This window comes from Schistocerca cancellata, chromosome 2 (genome assembly GCF_023864275.1).
Source record: "Schistocerca cancellata isolate TAMUIC-IGC-003103 chromosome 2, iqSchCanc2.1, whole genome shotgun sequence".
NCBI lineage: Eukaryota > Metazoa > Arthropoda > Insecta > Orthoptera > Acrididae > Schistocerca > Schistocerca cancellata.
In genome coordinates, this window is record NC_064627.1 from 173,213,985 (window position 1) to 173,235,763 (window position 21,779).

A 21,779-nucleotide genomic window follows, 5' to 3' on the forward strand; every position below is an offset into this window, starting at 1 on the left:
CCTGATGGTGTGTGTATCGAAGGTCTTACAGTACGCACACCACACTATGGAGTATGTAACATCAGCAGCTTCGCACACTCACCGGATCATGTTATCACCACCATGAAGCGATATGACACGGTAGACCTCGTGATGATGCGAATCGTTTGATTCGTCGCCTCAAAGCGGGAAGTGTGATACTGAAGTAGTGGTACGTATTTACAGTTACTCAGATGGTGTGTATGTTGGTAAAGTTATTGTTTTGCATGTCGGTAGTCCAGTTGCTATGGCTTTATTTATCGATTATCTTTTCTATTTGTTAGGCAACGGCTTTGCCGCAGTGGATACACCGGTTCCCGTGAGATCACCGATGTTAAGCGCTGTTGGGCGTGGCTGGCAGTTGGATGGGTGACCATCCAGCTGCCATGCGCTGTTGCCATTTTTCAGCTTCGTGATGCCAATTGAGGAGCTACTCGACTGAATAGAAGCGGCTCCGGTCAAGAATACCATCATAACGGCTGGGAGAGCGGTGTGCTTACCCCACGCCCGTCCTATCCGCATCCTCCTCGGAGGATGACATGGCGGTCGGATGGTTCCGGTAGGCCACTCGTGGGCTGAAGACGGAGTGCTTTTTTTTTAAATTTGTAGTTCACTGTTGCTATTTGAGTTTATATACTGTCACTTTGTCACTTGGAGATAGTGAGTGGAGCTGTGGACGCTAGAAAATGGAGTACCAGTTGGAGCAATCGGAACATTTCCCACATGTTCTTCTGTTTGGGTTCAGTAGGGGGAGGGGGGGCGGGGGGTGGCAGCAGCAGAGACAGTCAGAAACATTTGCATCATGTATGGGGATAGTGCCATTGGACAGAGCACAGCGAGAAAATAGTTTGCTCGTTTTAAGGAAGATCGTTTTGACATTAGTGCCTCTTCACGTTCAACACCGTCAGGGTTTCATGAAGAGCGTTTAAATGCATTAGTCCACAATATTCCAAGTCAGTGTACTCAAGAATTGGTAAATGTGTTCAACTGTGATCATTCCATCATCGTGCGACGTTTGCATGCAATGGAAAAGGTTCAAAAATAGGGTACGTGGGTATCGCAGGCTCTAAGCCAAAATTACAAAAATCAACGGGTGGCCTTATGTGCATCTCTCCTTCCTCGTCGAATTGGCATTCCTACCTTGTATCGTTACTGGTGACGAAAAATGTGTCTTTACGCTAAGGTAAGGAAAACAAGGAATGGTTGATCCCAAACAAAGGAGCAACTACCCATACAAAGACCTACGCGCACCCACGAAAGATTATGCTACGTATCTAATGGAACAGCGACGTTGCTGTGTGCTACGAATTGATTCGCCGAGTTCTGGCCGTCACTGCTGACATTTATTGTCAACAACAGAGACGTCTTGGATACGCAGTCCAGTGATAACGAGCAGGTAGACTGCGTGAAGTGACGCTATTCCACTATAGTGCCCGTCCGCATTCTGTTAGACCGACAAAAAACATTATACAGGAGTTATGTCGGGAATTCATTCGGCGCCCAGTTTATTCACCTGATATTGCGCCCTCAGATTTTGATCTCTTCCGCTCGCTATCGAATAACCTTCTGCGAACTAGTTTCCGGGATGAAAATGCGCTCCGAACGTGGCTCGACGAGCTCTTCGCCTCAAAACCACGTGATTCCTACAGTCGCCTTATCCAATAGTTATCCTAGCGTTGGCAGAATTTTGTAAATAGTGAAGGAGGAATATATTATTGGTGACTAATGTCTCTGTTATGTGTATGCTGACAATTCGGCCCTCACTACAAGATGTAGGACAATTGAGGCATCTGAGGACATCCTAACGAAAGACCTGAAGATAATGGGTGAATATTTCCGTAAGTGGAGACTTCAATCAACTGATTCCAAAACAGGGGTCAGTTGCTTCCATCTCAACAACAAACTCGCTGGAAAGGAACTCAACATTCGATTTGAAAACACCATTCTCAGGCACAATAAAACTCCGGAGTACTTGGGCATGACACTGGACAGAACACTATCTTTTAAACAGCACCTAACAAAGACTGCCGAAAAATTAAAGACAAGAAACAACACTATTCAAAAGCTCTGTGGTACTACCCGGGGAGCAGCGGCCTCCACTCTCCGCACCTCTGCTTTAGCAATTGTATCCTCGGCTGCCGAATACTGTGCTCCGATTTGGCTAAACAGCCCACATGTAAAAAAAGGTGGATGTCCACTCTAAGAGTGATTTCTGGAGTAATTAAACCCAATCCAACGCAAGGGCTCCCAATATTAAGCCACATCCCGGCCCCAAACCTGCGACGTACTGACGCCCTTGTACGTGAATGCAAAAACATCATGGTAAATCGAAGCCTGCCAATCCACCAAGACACTGAGGCTGCAAACACTAATAGGCTTCGATCTAGGAACCCGCCAACAAGAACAGCAAAGACCTGTGTACAAGAAGGTTTCGGTATCACAAACGCATGGTCTGAAAAATCGAACGCATGGCAAAATTATAATATGCCTTGCATCACACAAAAGCCACCTGGTTTTGACCTACCACGCAAAACGTGGTCCACTCTAAATAGGATTCGAAATCGTCATGGGAGATGTGATTACTCCCTGTATAAATGGGGTAAAATACCATCCCCTCAGTGTGACTGCGTAGAAAATCAGACCATCAGCCACATTGTTGAACAGTGTTCCAGGAGAGGCTATAGTGGGAGCCCCGACGACTTCCTGCTCGCAACTCCAGATTCGATAGATTATATTAATAAACTCGATGTTTGTTTGTAATCCTCAAACTTTGTTATATTAGTGATATTTGTTTGCAATTATTAACGTTTGTTATATTAGTGATTTGTCTGTTTCTTTCTTATGTGTCTGTATTGCCATACGATAAATAAATAAATAAAATAGTATCCATTGCGTTTATTAAACTTACGTAAAAACGCGACGAACTTTTCAAACTGTCAATGACATGATCGAGAGAGACGACAAAAGAGCAGCAACACGGTTCATGGTCGAGTGTTAGGGGAAATGCTGCTCGAAGGTTGCTTATTGGGACATGAAGTGAGAGCGAGACCGTTGAATTGAAATTCAGCAGAGAAGACAGAGATGATGATAGTCTGAGGCCTAGCGCAATATCGACCTTACCAAGAAAGTATACAATGAGAAATTCTCCTGTCGTTCCAGTGGGAACAGCGTGCTTACGGTACCAACGAGATGGGAATCCGGAAGAAACCAGTGGAGCAAATTCCCTGAATCCAAACGCGGAAGGTGGGTCAGCGATTTTTCAGGGTGAGGAAAGAGCTCACTCGTAGACGGATAGTTTTAGGAGGGAGACGTGCAGTGCAGCCGTCTCCAGGAAGGAAGAGCCGAGCCTGTGTGACATTGAGGTCACTGTTTCTGAAGCAAACCGTGTTGCAGTACGCGGTAAACTCTCTGTCCATAGCAAAACCATGGCGCAATGTTCTTCTGATATATAACATGTTCATCATATTTCTGCGCGATTTAGCACCAGATCTGGTGCAGTGAAATAGAATCTATGCAATTTTTATTGGGCTTCCTGTGTTTCTAAACTCTTTTAAATGACAAGGCAGAGTAGCAAACCGTGTTCTTGCAACCGCTCCTCTCGTTCTCCCCCACTCATTTTACAGTTCTGGAATCGAACCAGCAACTGGTGCCCATCCGAAGCCCTTTGATAAAGAGCGTTTCTGTTTCACTTAACGTACGCGGTTACTTTTTAAGAGGACACGTAGAAGTACTTTAATCTGGCGTCCGTATTTTATGAAATTACTTAAGTTAGCCAAATGACCTGCCAGGTTAGCAGAGAGCGCTAATGCGCTGCTTCCTGGACTCGGGTAGGCGCGCCGGCACCGGATCTAATCCGCCCGGCAGATTAACGACGAGGGCCGGTGTACTGGCCAGCCTGGATGTGGTTTTTAGGCGGTTTCCACATCCCACTAGGTGAATGCTGGGCTGGTCCCCACGTCCCGTCTCAGTTAAACGAGTAGCAGACATTTTAAACACATTCGCACTATTTCATGATTTACACTAGACACTGCTTGGAGCAGTCATAAACTATCTGCTGCACATCATCGTCCGACAGAAATCGTCGACTCTTCAAGGCCTGTTTTAAGAGTCCGAAGGCGTAATAATCGCATGGGGAGAGATCAGATGTATAGGACAGATGCTCGAATGTCTCTCACATGTCTGTAACGGATGAGGCTGACTTCCCAGATCGACCGGTGTCTTGTATCGAATCACAACCAGTACAAAACTTGGCGCAGTATTCCACAGCAGTAGATTTCGAAAGAACACTGTCCAACATACACTACTAGCCATTAAAATTGCTACACCACGAAGATGACGTGCTACAGACGCGAAATTTAACCGATAGGAAGAAGATGCTGTGATATGCAAATGATTAGCTTTTCAGAGCATTCACAGAAGATTGGCGCCGGTGGCGACACCCACAACGTGCTGACATGAGGAAAGTTTCCAACATATTTCTCATACACAAACAGCAGTTGACCTGCGTTCCCTGGTGAAACGTTGTTGTGATGCCTCGTGTAAGGAGGAGAAACGCGTATCATCACGTTTTCGACTTTGATAAAGGTCGGATTGTAGCCTTCCCGACTGTGGATTATCGTATCGCAACATTTCTGCTCGCGTTGATCGAGATCCATGACTGTTAGCAGAATATGGAATAGGTGGGTTCAGGAGGGTAATACGGAACGCCGTGCTGGATCCCAAAGGCCTCGTATCACTAGCAGTCGAGATGACAGGCATCTTATCCGAATGACTGTAACGGATCGTGCAGCCACATCTCGATCCCTGAGTCAACAGATGGGAGCGTTTCCAAGACAACAACCATCTGCACGAACAGTTCGACGACGTTTGCAGCAGCATGGACTATCAGCTCGGAGACCATGGCTGCGGTTACCCTTGACGCTGCATCACAGACAGGAGCGCCTGCGATGGTGTACTCAACAACAAACCTGGGTGTACAAATGGCAAAACGGCATCATGATGGTCGCATTCGTGTTTGGCGACATCGCGGTGAACGAACATTGGAAGCGTGTATTCGTCATCGCCATACTGGCGTATCACCCGGCGTGATGGTATGGGGTGCCTGCCATTGGTTACACGTCTCGGTCACCTCTTGTCCGCATTGACGGCACTGTAAACAGTGGACGTTACATTTCAGGTGTGTTACGACCCGTCTCTCTACCCTTCATTCGATCCCTGCGAAACCCTACATTTCAGCAGGATAACGCAGGACCGCATGTTGCAGGTGCTGTACGGGCCTTTGTGGATACAGAAAATGTTCGACTGTTGCCCTGACCAGCAAATTCTCCAGATCTCTCACCAACTGAAAACGTCTGGTCAATGGTGGCCGAGCAACTGGCTCGTCACAATACGCGTCACTACTCTTTATGAACTGTGGTATCGTGTTGAAGCTGCATGGGCAGCTGTAGCTGTACACGCCATCCAAGCTCTGTTTGTCTCAATGCCCAGGCGTATCAAGGCCGTTATTACGGCCAGAGGTGATTGTTCTGGGTACTGATTTCTCAGGATCTATACACCCAAATTGCGTGAAAATGTAATCACATGTCAGTTCTAGTGTAATATATGTCCAAAACATCTGCATTTCTTCTTGGTGTAGCAATTTTAATGGCCAGTAGTTTACATTCTTCATTCTCCGATGGATATGTACTGGTGTTTCTCCTTCGGTAGCCAAGAAAAGAAGAAAAGCATGTTGGTCCTGTTTGGACACATTTGGTAATATTGTCGCCATAGTTCAAGTTTCTGCATTTACTGCACGCGAATGCCACATTAATCCCTTGCTTACTATGTCGGTTCTTATATAACCGCATCGGAAGTAGTGCTACGTTGCATGTAAGCTGCAGTAACCCACTCAAACGGAAACTTTTTGATTGCCCCTTATACATGGAACACCAGTAAGCACTTACAACACATGAGTAGTCACTCCCAGTAGGCATCACCCTAATTTCAACACCGCCTCTAGCCTCGATAATGGTCTCAATTCGCCGAAGAAGAGAGTCAATAGTTTTCTTCGGGTATGCCATATCCAACGAAAGAAGCCCCTCATTCATAATCAGATCCCGTAACGTTACCGAACTACTGTAATGTTTTCGGTTAGGATCCGGTGATTTAGTGGCCTAATTTAGGTGCGATAGAGTTCTGAAGTTTTCATCAAATCACTAACGTATGCTTGTGAACCTAAGAACAATTGTTCTCGTCTTCAAGACATGGTTTCCCGCACCATAGTCACATAAAGATGAAGAAGAAGCAGTGCTTGGTCAATGGGAATGTTGAAATAAGCATGCTGATACCTGTACGCGGTAACCCGAATGAGTAGGTCCAAGTAATGATAATAAAAACTACGTAAAAACATCACTGAACCACCTCCACACATTGCAGGTTCAACGCCTCACTGGGCCACTGCCGCAGTCGACGACTTGCGTACTTTGGAAAGAAACCAAGTCACGATTTAACAGCCACACTTTAGCTCTACAGTCTGCTACTGTCCAGCTTCTGTGTAGTTTGGTGCACTGAAGAAGTGCAGCTTTATGTACTGCTGTGAGCGATGGACTTCTGCATTCCAAATATCCCCCGCAACCAGTTCCCTGCGCAGTATCCGGTCGGCAAGTAACTAAGGTGGACCTGCATTCAACGACAGTAGAACTACCTGACGCGTTTGAAACCGACTGTCAACGCAAGGCATGACAGTCATCTACGGTACCTGTGGCTTGGGATCTTTTTACAACCACTGCTCTTACGCCGTGTTTCGTTGCTGCGAGTCGTACACCGTTCAGCAAAGAACACCGAAAAAAATTATATTAACACACAGACAAACTCACTTCAAAGTATGAAAAAGTAAAATAAAGTCACTTAAAAAAATAGTGGTCATTTTTATCTGAAAATTACCAACTCGTGTACCTCTATTCTCTCCCGTTACATGCCGGCCGGAGTGGCCGATCGGTTAAAGGCGCTACAGTCTGGAACCGCACGACCGCTGCGGTCGCAGGTTCGAATCCTGCCTCGGGCATGGATGTGTGTGATGCCCTTAGGTTAGTTAGGTTTAAGTAGTTCTAAGTTCTAGGGGACTTATGACCACAGCAGTTGAGTCCCATAATGCTGAGAGCCATTTGAACCATTTTGATCTCCCGTTACACCACCTCTCGTTTACGAGACTACATCTTCTTCAGCAGTGTTCTGGCATTTTCCCGTCACGTTAAGACATGGTCCGATGTCAATGTAACATCGTATAATCGTACACATGTTGAGCGATCACTGCGAAGGATACGGAGATCCCCTATGCTCCTATGTGACAGCATTATCAGCATCTGACAGAATTTGAATGAAGACTCATTGTGGGTTTGACATACTTGTTTTCAAGGTTTTTGCCATCACGTCTGACCGCCACAAGGGAGGATCACCGTATTGTGCAAAACTTTATCGCTTATTGGCTTCCGTCTCGGTATCTTCGGCCTGCATTCGAGTAATGAATTTTCTGACGTTTCGCCAGCACGAGTGGCTGGCATTGTCAGAGATACGCTCGCCATTGCTGGTGGCGGAGAGTTCGTCGGTCGAAGGCCACAGACGAAAGCCGGCAGCCAATAAATCAACAAGTGGTCGCGAAGACTCCAATAAATTTGTAAACTGTAGCAAAATAACAAAATAAAGGAAATCACGCGCTCTTGTCTTCAAAGCATTAGTATTCTCTTGCCGTTTGCAGATCTGGCACCTGGGTTAGAAATGATGTCTGCAAAGTGTTCTATTGCCAACCGCTAGTCTGACAGTACAGTCAGCACGAGTGAGGCTTTTAGGTGGTTTCCTTACCCAACTAAGAAAATGCAGGGCTGAGTCCGCCACTGAGAATGGGAATCAGAACACAAAAACAGACGAAACACGATAATACGCAGAACAAAAGTGGCATGATTCATTAACACATGACGTATCGACCTCTACATAAACCTGAAGTAAAATGAAAATTGGTCCTTAAAAGTGGAAGAAATTAAAATCTCTCTTTCATGCCTAAGAATATAATTCATAATGGCATGCCAAACGAGTAACATTCCTTCCGTAAATGAGCCGTGACACATTTTCAGGAGTGAAACTGTAAATGAGTTCATCGAGATTTGTCAAGAGAGCACAATAACTTTAGAAGGTTTATGGGAACTCACCGACTTCTTCTCTTCTTCTTCTACAGTTTAAAGAACATTTAAACTATCTGATAGATAGCGTCGGAAGCTACATGAAACTGTTCGCAGGTGATGTGTTTGTCTATAAGAAGGTAGCAACGCCTGAACGCTAACGATATATGCAGGGAAAAACCTGCAGACGATCGAGGGTGCTACAGGGACTCTTAGTTGACACTGACGTAAATAAGTCTAACCTAGTGCTCATAAACAAGCAAAGAAATCCACTTCTGTACTATTACATTAGTGGCGACAGATCGCTGGAAACAGTGACTACCGCAAAGCACCTAGGAGTAACTATCCAAAATTACCTGAAGTGGAAAGACCACACAAAATAAATTGTAGCAAAAACAGACCCCAGGTTGAGATTTGTTGGAACAATTTTAAGGAAATGTAATTAATCCACGAAAGAGTTGACTTACAAAACACTTGCACTTCTTCGACCAGTTCTTGAATACTGCCTACTAATCTGGAACCATCAACAGATTGAATTAATGGAAGAGATGGAGAAAATCTAACGAATTTTGGTGCATTTCCTCACGACATTACTTAGTCGGCGCGAGAGCGTTACAGAGGCGCTCAACAAACTCCACTGGAATACGCTGGAAGACAGATGTGCGTCACAGAGAGGTTTGCTGTTGAAATTTCCAGAGAATACGTTCGCAGAAGAGTCGGGACACATTTTACTTTCTCTCGCGTACGTTTTGCTAAATGATCACAACGAGAGCATCAGAAAATTAGGGAGTATACGAAGGTTTACCGACAATCATACTTCCTACGAGCCATTCGCGAATGGAACAAGGAAAGAGGGGAGGGGGCGGGGAGGGTCAGTGAGTAGCACAGGAAGCACCCTTCGCCAGACACCGTCAAGGAGGTTGCAGAGTTCTGATGTAGATGTAGAATAACTATCTGGTACAGGTCTGTCCATGGCAGAGAGGTCAACGTAGCACCAAACGTGAAGTGCAAGCTTACTAATCTATGTCTGCGGCGTACACTACTCGCAATTATTGCTCCCCCAGAGTTCCGTCGCGAGATTTATGTCAGTGTGGAAATAATAAATCTGTCCACCAAGCCTAACCATCCGTCACATTATTACTTACCAACCGCCCAGAGACTAAGGTCCAGGAAAACTTTCATGAAAACCAGCAACATTTCACGAATGATTCCATCCAAAGAAAGAATGGGAATGTGGAAAATAAGACAGTTAACGATCCTCATTGAACTGAGCCACCTGAAAATCTCTCTCCTGGCCTCCAAGACGGGCGAACTTTATGGTGTACCGTCATTGGGGCCCCTCTCGAGTTGAAAGATACCGTCTCCAAAAATTGTATCCCCACTCTTCACTATCAACTGCGACTTCGTAAAAGCGCAGTCCACGAACAGTTTGCTTGGCTGCTTGCCTGTGCCGTATCTTACACAGAAGCAGCTTTAATTTAGAGGGCTCCAAATGTTCCATTAGCCTGGCACTTTAGGGCATCCATGATGGAATCGTTTATGCACTTATCCTCAGGCATATTTAAATTATGTCACTTCCTTTAAATATTCTTATTTCATCTTTGTATTGATGCTTTTTACACGAATAAACAATCGCAGAAATGGACGTCCGTATATAACAAGATTACGAAAAGAATGCGTTCTATTTCAGCTTTCAACAGGGACGTATAAAAGCAACATTTATCGTAGCCGCGAGCTGAGAGAATCCGACGTCGTCTCACGGCCAACTCTAAAGCATCACCTGTGCCGCAGGGTCTGTGGTTTCCCTAAATCACATTAAGCTAATGGCTCATTCAACAAGGCCACAGCTGTCTACATCACTTATCATGAATGGGGCAAGCACGCAGTCTCCAGTGGCTCGAGAAAACGTTGAATTCTGACTTGCAGGCTTCCTTTCTTTCAACTGAGGATCTGCGATTGAGCATACAGGTCTACTGACGTGATTTAGTATTAGCGTAGGTGACGCAGAAATCTTGAATTCGATTCAGTGTGGCCTGGACCTTTTCTGATCTTGAATGGAGTCCACTTATGCGAAGGAAGAAAGAGTAGCGTGTAAGAACATTTAGAGACGAAGCACGAACTCTTATTATGGAATGGCGGAGAAGGAAATCGGCCTTAAGCGATTTAGGAACATCACGTGAAACCAAACCCTGAATGGTTGGACGGGTATTTCAACGGTCTTCCTCCCGAAAGTCCAGTGTCCTAACGACTGAGCGTCCTCGCTAGGTTTATTTACGCGAGAGACCTCCATCTATATCTGCCTGTATAACCTGCAAACTGCTTTACAGTGCATGGCGTACCAGAGTTATCGACTTTCTTTCCTATTCTATTCTTTTTCTGAGCGAGGAAGGAGTAATTGAAGGCCCCGGTATACACCCCATGTTTCTTCTCTAAATTTAACCAACAGGATTTCGCGAGAAATACGATTTCTTTCTTTCAAGAATACTCATTTGGCCCTAGGTTACTAAACACACGTGAAATTTACAATTGCAGGCGGTATAAAACAGGACATTTCGTGCGTGCTTTGGTATGTAACATGACACTGGAGATATAATAATAGCAATTAACTAATGTATAACCTATAACTTATAACTTCCTTTGAATAAAATGTGGAGTACTAAACTTTATGGTAGTTTAGAAGCAATGCAACATTTTCCTACCTTTAGAGTCCTTGGGTTAAGTTCTTTGAGCATTTCCGTTACACTTTATTATATGTGCTAGCAGCGCGTATCTAGTCTGTTCTGCGTTCACTGACGTCCCTACAAGATAAGGACTAAAAACGCTGTATCTATACTCTAAAAGTGATCTCTCCAGCATCTTGTATGCGATTTCTTACAGATGCACTGAATTTTCCTGGAACACTTGAAACAGGTCTAAGTCATCCGCACGCCTTTCCTAAAAAGGTTTTTACGTGGTCGTCCTACCTGAAGTAGCTTCTTAGTATTGCCATGAATATTTAAACATAAGACGTGCTTGAGTTGTTTACCACTAACGTGGTAATAGGATACTATATGGTTCCATCTCACTGTAATAGGTATTATCTTACATACATCCACATTTAAAATGGCTCTGAGCACTATGGAACTTAACTTCGGAGGTCATCAGTCCCCTAGAACTTAGAACTACTTAAGCCTAACTAACCTAAGGACATCACACACATCCAAGCCCGAGGCAGGATTCGAACCTGCGACCGTAGCGGTCATCCACATTTAATGTGAGCTCTTATTCATTACACCAAATGGAAATTTTGTCCAAGGCTTTCTGCATTTTCATAACTTAGGCCAGTGATGATACTTTAGTATAGGCAACAGCATCTTTTAGTGTGCTGGTTCTATCTGATGAACCTTTGCTTGGGTGGGATCACGATGCCTTGGGGCACACGAGATACTACTTTTGTTACCAGATGGTCACTTGAGAAAGAGAGCAGCGAGAACCGCTCGGCCACAGTGACCGGCGCTACTTCTAGGTAATGTTAACTTTCTCTAATATAGTGAATTACTTAAAGACATGCTTTTGTGAGATGGTCTCCTTTGGGTGGCGTGGATACTTCAGCAGGAACTTGTTTTGGCTTTCGTGTGAAGCAGGTAATGTCAACCTGGTAAACTACTATTGTTCCTTCTGCAGTTACGTTGAATGGAGACTCACATTTTCTATTATGTCCTTTTCGGTTGTCTGCACGAATTAGGGCCAACATTCGTCTCTTCTTCAGTTGCTGGACCCGAAGTAGGAGGACTTAAAAGTGCACTACTGTTGCTTCAAGTGCATCCGAAGACAAGCATCTTCCCAGCAACAACCATTCAGGCGCCATGTTGGCTGTAGTTTTATTCTGAGGGCTGTGAGTTCAGTAAAGCAATTAAGAAGACGATGATCAGCTCTGATCTGAGACCTCATTGTGGACCGTAGTTGTGGCTCTTTAAGCAGACAATGCACCTTCAGAAGAAAGTCTCGACTCAACGCCACGAAACAACAAGATTTGCTGTCCGGGCACCCAACCGAATATTACAGTGCCACTAAATCGTAACTCACAATCTCCCACTCTCAAGCATGCCATATCTTCTTCCATTGGTTTGATGCCGAATAAGATTCTTAACTTCCGATGTAGGGATTCTGTTTGATGGAAATGTCTGAAGATATTTTTGTGGGAGCGATGAAATTTGGGCGTTAAGTTAGCAACAAGGCCAGAATAGAATAAATCAGAAACGAATCGACCAATACGTGCCAGACAACAACACACTTTCCAAACAAACGTATCCGGGCACACCTGCGTATTGCTGAACTGACCACTAGATGTCACGAGATGCGACCTGCCAGTATAAAAGGAGGCGGGGTGTATTATATTTTCAGTAAAGTAGCAATAACAGTAGAATGGGTCAATGAGGAGAGCTCACTGACATCGAAAGTGGATTACTCGTTGGTTTTGACCTGGGTAACAGATCCATCAGGGAGGTTTTCAAGCTGTCTAAAGCTACCCAAGTCGACTGTTGGTGATGTGATTGTGAAGTGGAACGCAAAGGAACAGCCACAGCTAAACCCAGGCAGACTTCATGTATTGACTGACAGGGACTGTCGAGAATTGTAGAGAGTGCTTGAAAGAAATCGGACGAAATCAGTTGAAGTTTTCACTCTTGAGTTACGTAGTTCTACCAGCAGTCCGAGTAACACAATGACAGTACCTAGGGGTTAAAAAGAACAGGGCACAATCTTCGAGAAGTTTCTCTTAAGCCGCAGATTTCTGTGAGGCGATGTCACCGGACAGTGGTTGAGTGGAAACGAGTGATTTGGATTAATGAGTGACACTGTATCTTGTGGCAATCCGATGGAAGGTCCTGCATTAGGAGAACGCCTGAAGGACGTTCAAAAATGGCTCTGAGCACTATGGGACTTAACTTCTGTGGTCATCAGTCCCCTAGAACATAGAACTACTTAAACCTAACTAACCCAAAGACATCACACACATCCATGCCCGAGGCAGGATTCGAACCTGCGACCGTAGCAGTCGCGCGGTTCCGGACTGAGCGCCTAGAACCGCTAGACCACCGCGGCCGGCTGAAGGACGTTACCTGACATCATGAGTAGCGCCAACAATGAAGTACAGAGGCGGTGGTATTAGGGTATGGGGATGTTTTTCGTGAGTTTCAAGAACCAGCGTTAAACGATGACTCTAGAAATATGCTACTATTCCCTACGTATCACTCACATTGGTATCGTGAGGATAAGATTAGGATGATTACTGCACGCTTAAATGCATTCAAACAATCATTATTCCATCGTTCCATACATGAATGGAACGGGAAGAAACCCTAATAACTGGTACAATGGCACGTAACCTCTGCCATGCACTTCACGGTGCTTTGCAGGGTGTAAATGTAGTGTTCCTAGCACTCCGCAACGCATTTAGTATTAAAATTTCCGACCACACCGGTTAAGGGTTAATTAGGAAATCTGCTCTTGAGCATCACAGGTACTAACTGAGGCAAGTTAGTTTAAATGCATCCACTTCAGTGCACTCGTCGCTTATTGGCTGCCGTTTTATGGCCATAGCTTCTGAAAGGTCCATTTCCGACCTGTAGTTATGTGAAAAATTTTGCTAGATTTTACGTCTGCTACTCTGCTCTGACCCCGCTATCAGATTGTCTTATCTCCATCTTGGATATGAGTTCGCTCGTGTCTTCTGGACTATTACACGTGTCGCGACACAATCGGTCGTTGGCGCCAGTGAAACCCACGCCGTCGGGCACCAGGCGCGCGAGCTCCGAAGCGTTCACGGAACCGAGTAAGCGGGCAACAACAACTTTCGCTGGTATTTGTGCGGTACGGCAGTAGCCGGACAGAATGGCTCGTAAATCGGCGGCTATCCGCTCAGCGGCGACATTTCGTGCTGGCCGTGCGACGTGATGCCGGGAGCTTCAAGCCAACTGCTAAGGGGGTGGGAGGAAGGGGGAGAGGAGAGGGAGGGAAGGAGGGAGGCCTTGGCGGGCGTGTGGGTAGCGATGTGGGGCACGGCGCGCTTACGTAACTGCCGGTCGGTTCGGCGCTACACACCTCTACTCTGACGTCATTAAAGTACTGCGGGACGTGGTCATACAGTCACTGCTCTACTCCGAGAGCCGGGCACAGCAGTTTCGATATACACTCCTGGAAATTGAAATAAGAACACCGTGAATTCATTGTCCCAGGAAGGGGAAACTTTATTGACACATTCCTGGGGTCAGATACATCACATGATCACACTGACAGAACCACAGGCACATAGACACAGGCAACAGAGCATGCACAATGTCGGCACTAGTACAGTGTATATCCACCTTTCGCAGCAATGCAGGCTGCTATTCTCCCATGGAGACGATCGTAGAGATGCTGGATGTAGTCCTGTGGAACGGCTTGCCATGCCATTTCCACCTGGCGCCTCAGTTGGACCAGCGTTCGTGCTGGATGTGCAGACCGCGTGAGACGACGCTTCATCCAGTCCCAAACATGCTCAATGGGGGACAGATCCGGAGATCTTGCTGGCCAGGGTAGTTGACTTACACCTTCTAGAGCACGTTGGGTGGCACGGGATACATGCGGACGTGCATTGTCCTGTTGGAACAGCAAGTTCCCTTGCCGGTCTAGGAATGGTAGAATGATGGGTTCGATGACGGTTTGGATGTACCGTGCACTATTCAGTGTCTCCTCGACGATCACCAGTGGTGTACTGCCAGTGTAGGACATCGCTCCCCACACCATGATGCCGGGTGTTGGCCCTGTGTGCCTCGGTCGTATGCAGTCCTGATTGTGGCGCTCACCTGCACGGCGCCAAACACGCATACGACCATCATTGGCACCAAGGCAGAAGCGACTTCCATCGCTGAAGACGACACGTCTCCATTCGTCCCTCCATTCACGCCTGTCGCGACACCACTGGAGGCGGGCTGCACGATGTTGGGGCGTGAGCGGAAGACGGCCTAACGGTGTGCGGGACCGTAGCCCAGCTTCATGGAGACGGTTGCGAATGGTCCTCGCCGATACCCCAGGAGCAACAGTGTCCCTAATTTGCTGGGAAGTGGCGGCGCAGTCCCCTACGACACTGCGTAGGATCCTACGGTCTTGGCGTGCATCCGTGCGTCGCTGCGGTCTGGTCCCAGGTCGACGGGCACGTGCACCTTCCGCCGACCACTGGCGACAACATCGATGTACTGTGGAGACCTCACGCCCCACGTGTTGAGCAATTCGGCGGTACGTCCACCCGGCCTCCCGCATGCCCACTATACGCCCTCGCTCAAAGTCCGTCAACTGCACATACGGTTCACGTCCACGCTGTCGCGGCATACTACCAGTGTTAAAGACTGCGATGGAGCTCCGTATGCCACGGCAAACTGGCTGACACTGACGGCGGCGGTGCACAAATGCTGCGCAGCTAGCGCCATTCGACGGCCAACACCGCGGTTCCTGGTGTGTCCGCTGTGCCGTGCGTGTGATCATTGCTTGTACAGCCCTCTCGCAGTGTCCGGAGCAAGTATGGTGGGTCTGACACACCGGTGTCAATGTGTTCTTTTTTCCATTTCCAGGAGTGTATTTGAACAAGGTAGTGAATAGATTTACAACGAAGAAGGGCGGACCCATCGGCGGCGTGTTCTTTAGAGACGAAGCCCAAACTCATACGAGTATTAGGGGAAAGACAGAGATGGAAGTAGGCCGAGTCGTTATTATAGGCCCCATCTCAGAATGTACCCTAGAACTTAAGGTCTAAGCGATTTTGAGGAACTATGGAAAACCTAATTCAGGATCTTGAACCGTCCAGGAAACAAAGGGGCGTTAACCCTAGAGTATTACTGGTAATCGATTCGACGAATACATTGCCCTTCAATACCCCCCCCCCCCCCCCCCATGGTTGTGGACGGGAGGGGCGCACCGGTCTCGCAGCGGTGCCTGGGTCTCTGTTTGGCTCTGTGATTCCACCGGCGGAAGTCACCTACACTAGTAATCAATCAGGTAAACCATATTTCGTTCCGAGGTCATTGCGTGGAATAGGTGGAGATAAAGTTGTGCACGTAAATGTTGATTCGTTGAAATGACTGACGTGTAGTATTCATGAACAAAATGGACTCGTCGATTGGACGAACGTTTAGTAATCAGCGACCAATTTGCTACAGGTATCTGATTGGATCTTTGTAGAAAAGAATGTTTTGGTTTCAAGTGGGCTGTGGTATCTATTCCATAACATTCATTTTCTTTTTATGTTCTGACGAATTACCCAAAACGGAGAGTTACTGATACAATGGAATCAGATCTTGACATATCATCATCTGATGATTCTGACGAAGACAATGGCGTCGACGAAGAAGACATCGGTTCCGATGACACTGTCGACTCTGCATAAGATTGGGATGAAGAAACGCTCAACGCAGCGGTGGCCCAAATTGAGGAGGAAGCGTCTGCTGGGAAAAACAGCAAGAAACAAAACAGTCAACTATTCGCTTCAAAAATACTGGACTGGAAAATGTGCAGAACACAAGTAATGAGAGTGGTTCAAGGAAGAAGAGATCCTCAACAACTTCCTAGTCGTCAGCCACAACGTCGTTCTCTGTAGACAACTTCCAACACATCACGGTAACGCCTAAAGGCGAGCTAATGTGCAATACAGGAATGGCTTGGAAAACGAAAAGTCTGTGTTATACTACCGGTAAAACACCAGTAATGAACATAGTCCACATTCACCGATGATCGAGTGCTTCCACTGGATATACGTGTTGCACCCTAAAATGTTTTGAGTTATTTTTCTCAGATAACATTCTTCTTCTGTTGTTTGTGTAACTGTTGTTCCTATTCAATACTTCTGGCACGTGAGCACTCAAATTATCGTCTAAGAGCCGATGCAGTCTTCTTTTGGGTACTTATTCCATAGTGTTCCCGGAGGGTGTAAAATATGTATCAACACCCTTTTGTTTGTGAATCTATCAGTGTTTTTGTGATTTACTGCATTGGAAAACAGTGTACATCTTGAAATGTATTCTTCTTTACTTTCCTGCTACAAAGGGTTTATAGTTCTACAATTTCGTCGATTTTAATCATTTTCCTGGCTAAACCTATGTGTGGTAGTCGAGGTATAGGTATAGGTATGAAAGGGTTCGAAGTTGGTATAGTATTTTAGGGTTAAAATGAGTTTACACAGGCAACAGAAATTGCATGTTCTCGGCAATATAGCCCGGAAATGATGCCCAGCAACGCTTCCTCGTGGTTCAAGACAACTCTTTACCAAATTTCATCGAAATCGGTTCAGTGGGTTACTAATGATAAATTTAAACGTCCTGCATGATGCAGCAGGTTTTCACGCATCTCAGTGTTTATGACGTCATATAACCTGAATTTCGTGTCGTAGATAGATACAATTTTTGTAGGTACATTCATTAATACATAGGAAAAAGTCTGGAAAATGTGTCGCGGATACAGTTAGTAGCAAAGAAGTAATAAATTAAAACGTTACGCCTGATGCGAAAATGAACAGTGAAAATGTAATACACAATAAACATTCTTTTCCTTTCCTGATTATTTGGGGAGTGTCGGCGAGAAAAAGTTTCGTAAACGTTTGAAATTATGTGTAAATTTTTTTAAAAGTCACCTGGTGATCTCGTTCTCAAATACTGGATGAATAAAGTCTGGGTACTCGCGCGTCTGACCTAGACTTCGTTTTCATCCCCTGCTCCACCCCTTTGATACTATGTGGCCTTTAATCCCACAGCGATTCTATGAAGACAGTAAGTGATATGTGTACCGAATTTAGTTGAAATCGGTTCTGTGGTTTCGGAAGAGCTGTGGAACACACATAGATACATACATACACTGTTGTAATAAGTATGAATATCTTTTTTACCATGATCCGATTTTGATGAAATATGGCTCACACGGCGCCCATAGCTACGCTGAAGTTTGCTGTGAAAAACGCATGACAACCCGTACAGTAGTTTAGGAGATTAGCTTGTTCAGAGAGACAGACGGGCAGACAAGAAAGTTTTAATAAAACACAATGCCTTTTTTTTTTTAGTGATTCAATTCAGCTGATCGAAAGCCTGCAGGTGACCCAGACTATGCTGAAGTTTCTTGTGAAAACTTTTTGAAAATTCGTCCAGTAGTTTTGGGGATTAGCGTGTTCTAAAACAAACAGACATGGCGATTTTATATTATTATTAACAGTATTTATTTTATTTTGTTCCTCCAGTACAGTAAAAGAACTATGGAATTTATATATGTGGTACATCTGGGAGCAGTGTTACAGGATGTAAAAAGAGAGCACACAAAGGCAGTACTAAAAAAAAAAGTGATATCATCAATTAGCTGCCCATGATTGTGGCAACACGCAGATGGACTACTATGACGGTAGCAGCGAGACCGTTCTTTTTCAGACTGCTGCCTTCGTATACTCTCTAACGGACTCGAGGGGACTAGAAAATGCCGTGACGGTCCTAGGCCTGATGAAGGGAAACTCCTGTTCTATACCTCCACGTGGTAGAGAGTGGGCAACATCACTTCATGCGATGGCAAACCTAGACGGCGACCGAGGGATGTCTGGGATAAGTTGTCACCCCAGCACTTGCTGGGCAGAGCACCCTCTTGACCTGGGAATGAGAAGTCATTTCCAAAGGCGGAAGAAATACCTGATGGTCAACGGCATAGGATGTGGAAGGCAACGGGAAACCACGACATTAAATAACTACGGATATCCCAAGCACCAGCAGTAAACCAACCTCAGGGTTGGACACTAAAAGAAGAAGAAGCCTTTGAAAACGTTAATTTCTATGTCCCATAACTGTGAGCATAGATGTACATAACAAATTTATTGGCCCACTTCTACACTCTCGTAGACAACAAACAAATCGAGTTCCTCTACACTCGCGAACTAATGTTCATATTAAAGCTAAGTAATGGTGTCTCATGTGATTTGGCACTGTAGAGCTGTCTGTGAGAGAAAGAAGAAGCAAGGATATGAGTGAAGCATTTATGGAGAAGGACAGAGATAGAAGTGACCTAGCCTCCCGAAATATTCTCCACTCTTGGTGGACAACACGTCTTATGCGATTCACCAAGTCTCTTCAAATAGTTGTTCAATAATGTAGCGCTTCTTAACGTTGGTGTCGAACCTTTCACAAATGCATCCGAGAAATGAGCTCAGACTGTAAGGTAAGCGGCCGGAATCGCCCGTTGCGGTATAAATACTGCCATCTTTGGCTTTCGATTGCTTTTGTTTCAAGGAAGCACACAGACATCTGCAATAGTGTTCCCAAGCGCGTTGTAATATAAACTAGCATACAATTCCACTCTTCAAATTCATATCTGACCCTGTATCTCTGTCCTGTGAAGTAGGGCCAAGAGGAAATACTAACGTTAAAAAGCTCCCGTAGCAACGTAGATGATGCTAAGGAATTTGAGATGCAAGATGCTGCAAATTACGGAAAATACCCCAAAAGCGCATGACAAATGTTGAACATGTGACATGTCATCCAAAATATGGAGGGGTGACTGAGTGATGCAATACTTGCACTGGAGCAAACGGTGAAGTTTCGAATACGTTTTGTAAATGTGATCTATTGTAAATGAAGAAGTTACAAAACTGTTGCCCACCCTGTAACCAAGCAAAAACTGTTTTTATTTTGTGTGTCTTTCGTTTCCTTCCCTCATTTTTCTGCTTAGAGACATTACGCAGTAAAGAAAACGTATGTCATTTACTGATAATGACGCAGTTCGGAAGCTTATACTCATTTACGTGTGATGTAGTACGGTACGTTTTTGTTGTACTGTACTTTGAAATAAACCAGCACAGAGCACAAGACCGGTAAATAAATTAATATCTCAATGTAGAGACAACTGCCTAACGCAATGGAAAAATAGTGCCTTCCAGACGCATGACTCGAACCCGGGGACCCACGCTCTGAAGTCGCGCTCGTGAAATACTTGACTGGGGCTGGGATGATTAGGTGCAACAGGTCTATAGGCTCAAGCACTGCACGTGCGGCGAGGTGCGTCATCTGGTGACGTCATATGTGCAACATTTGTCATCCACTATTGGAGTAATACCCAACATTTGCTGCTCCATGTGTCTCATGTTAATTTACTCGTCTCAACGTCATCTACGTCGCTTCGGAAGTTTTTAAACGTTAATAGGAGTCAGTACTCTTTCGTAGCGCAGTGGTAACGCAATGGATTCATGTTTAGGAGCAGCATTGTTTACACCATAATACAGCCATTATGTATTAGGTTTATGTATTAGGTTTTCTATAGTACCATGAACCGCGTCAAACAGGATGGTTCCTACAACAGACCAAGGCCGATTTCTTTTCTTATTCTGTTCTTCTGAAAACCTCGATTCTAACAGGACATTGGCCTCCAACCTTCCTACTGCCGCATAACTTTTTGGTTAGGAACGCAAGGAGAAAGGATACGACAGCGAATGTCGTAGCCACGCTGTAGATATCGGCACTGTGATGAAACTTTCACTTTGCAGAGGAGTGTGCACTGGAATGAAATTTCCAAGTTCCTGTCCATAAACCGTGAAGCTCATGGCTCGAGCCTCGAATGGACTCTTCAACACTTGCTTGATATCAAGCGAAGAATAGAGATTAACACAAAGGCTCGTTTTCAAGTATCAAGTAAAGCCTGATTACCCTACCAGCGAATACCACAAATCGCTTCACTTTAATGTGTGAGAGAGAAAAATTCGGCAATTTTAATACAAAGTGTTAACCGGTGAGCGTTGTTTTCCTTATGCAGGATATTTCAAATTTCCCGCTATGGCTTCTAGGGGCCGTAGAGAGAACTTAGTGTATAAAGTTTTCATAAGAAACCCATATCCGGATGAGAACCGTTTGGATGTAGAATAAGTTTGAAGATCGGATCACTTTCAAATCAGTCGAATCACGGTACGCACAAAGCTGAGACAATAAGCTCTGACCTGCTGCGGGAACTGCCCCTCCTACACATCCAGTTGTTGGTTATACAGGGTGTATATGCGACGCATGTCTTCATACACACGGTGGAGATTGTCTCTCAGAAAGGCGTCAAGTGAAGTATGCTAGCGGCAAGACACAATGAATGCCTTCTCTGCGCGACAGTGATGGAAATACTATCGGCGACAGTGCTGCCATAGCAGTGTTACTAAACACAGCCTTCCGAAATTCCTTCACCAAAGAAGAAGTAGTATTATTCCAGAATTCGAATCAAGAGTATCTGCAAACATGAGTAACATAGGAATAAATATCCTCAGAGTAGTGAAGCACTTAACAAAAGCAAGTCTTCCGGTCCACACTGTATACCGGTTAGGTTCCTTTCAAAGTGTGCTGATAAACGATCCACAAGCCCTGGTGCGCGTTTGTGGAGCCCCAGTCAACCCTTATAGTTGGGAACGTGCCAGTTTCTCGCAGCCATTGTTGCAGTAGGACGAAAGTAGACCATCTGATGGACTGTGGCGACCCTGGAAAAGTTCTCGCAACAAGCGTTGTGCAGTTCTACTATTACATACCATGCCGTGCAGCGGGAGATGTGAAAGTGATCCGATATTTAAACTTACTTTACATCCAAACTGTATACTTCCGGACATCCTCC

General features: G+C 45.3%; 1 pseudogene; it reads left to right on the plus strand.

Moving 5' to 3' along the window:
- Positions 1 to 301: 301 nt before the first annotated feature.
- Positions 302 to 418, plus strand: LOC126163469 (5S ribosomal RNA; annotated as a pseudogene).
- The last annotated feature ends 21,361 nt before the right edge of the window (positions 419 to 21,779 follow it).